Genomic DNA, 1,704 nt, shown 5'->3' on the forward strand with positions numbered 1-1,704 from the left:
GTTCCACAGGGATACTGTCCCGTGTTGACTCCAATGCTTCCCACAAGTTGGCAGGCTAGTGGATCTTTACGTCCGAATAGCTCGTTCCGTCTCATCCCACAGATAATCAATTGGATTGAGACCTGGTGACCGGACGGGTCACTGCAGTTACCAGAATTCACTGTCGTCTTTATTGGAACCATTCCTGTATAGTCGTAGCCTTGTGAGATTATCCTCCTGAGGGAAAGAAGGGAAAAAAACATGAATTCACAGATGGAGGGGATGCTGGGGGGGGGGAACACTGCTGCCATGAAGGGAGGCACCTGATTGGGGGAAATGATGTTCAGAGATCCTGTGGAATTCCCCCCAAAAAAACCCGTTGTTCCACTTTTATCAAGGAGGCCCAATTGTCTGCCCTGAAAACACGCCGTCACAACCAGCCTGTAATGTTGACATGTTTGTCACGGTTGTCTAAAGGAGCGGACCAATGGGCAGCGGGGTTGTAGTTCCACAATTTTATTAAATCCGTGAAACTTTACAAAAACATAAATAACTGAATATGACAAAAACAACAAACCGTGACGCAGAGAGAGAAAACAAACACTACTCAAAATATATTCACCCACAAAAAAAACCCAGGAAGAAAAACCACCCTACTTAAGTATGATCTCCAATTAGAGACAACGAGGACCAGCTGCCTCCAATTGGAGATCATCCCAAACAAGCCAACATAGAAATACAAAAACTAGAACCTAAGAACATAGAAATAGAAAACATAGAAAAACACAACACCCCCCCCCCCGTTACGCCCTGACCTACTCTACCATAGAAAATAACTTCTTACTATTGGTCAGGACGTGACACACGTGGCATGATGGATGCACGTGTGTTTTCTCTATACCCTAGTCCTCCCATCAGCAGGACCCGGGGTCCATCAGACCAGGAAATGTGTTTTTGTTTTTTTTCCCAGTGTTTTCGGTCCTTTAGCCCCACTGCAACCACAGTTTGTGTGTTATTTGCTGAAGGAAGTGGCTGATGAGTTGTACATCCCTTTTTTTATGGCGTCTTTGGGCCACCAGTGTTGAACAGGACTGTCAGTTGTGCTTCTTTCACATGCATTGCTTGCTGTTTGGGGGGGGTTTTTAGGCTGGGTTTCTGTACAGCACTTTGAGATATCAGCTGATGTACGAAGGGCTATATAAATACATTTGATTTGAGTTGAGTTGTACTGACTGTGGCCCGTCTGTTGATCTGCACAGTTAGCGTCAGTCTCCGTTTGACATCTTTTAATCAACGACCCGTTTTCAACCACTGGCCTTGGCCCGTTGGCTGGATGTCCTTTTGGGGTGGTGGACAATTCTTGATTCACACAGGAAACTATATCGTTGCAGTGCTGGACACACTCAAACAGGTGCACCTGGGTTATTACCGTACCTTGTTCAAAGGTACTTCAATCTTTGTCTTGCCCATTCACCCTCTGAATGACACACATACACAATCCATGTCTCAAAATCCTTCTGTAACCTGTCTCCTCCCCTTCATCTACACTGATTTGAAGTGGATTTAACAGGTGACGTCAATAAGGGATCAGAGCTTTTCACCTGGATTCACCTGGTCAGTCTGTGTCATGGAGAGAGCAGGTGTTCCTAATGTTTTGTCTGCCAAGTGTATTTTCAGGTAAAGATACCTCAGGAAGCAGCTGTTCTCTATATTTCTCCAACAAAC

Source organism: Salmo salar, unplaced genomic scaffold (assembly GCF_905237065.1).
Source record: "Salmo salar unplaced genomic scaffold, Ssal_v3.1, whole genome shotgun sequence".
Classification (NCBI taxonomy): domain Eukaryota; kingdom Metazoa; phylum Chordata; class Actinopteri; order Salmoniformes; family Salmonidae; genus Salmo; species Salmo salar.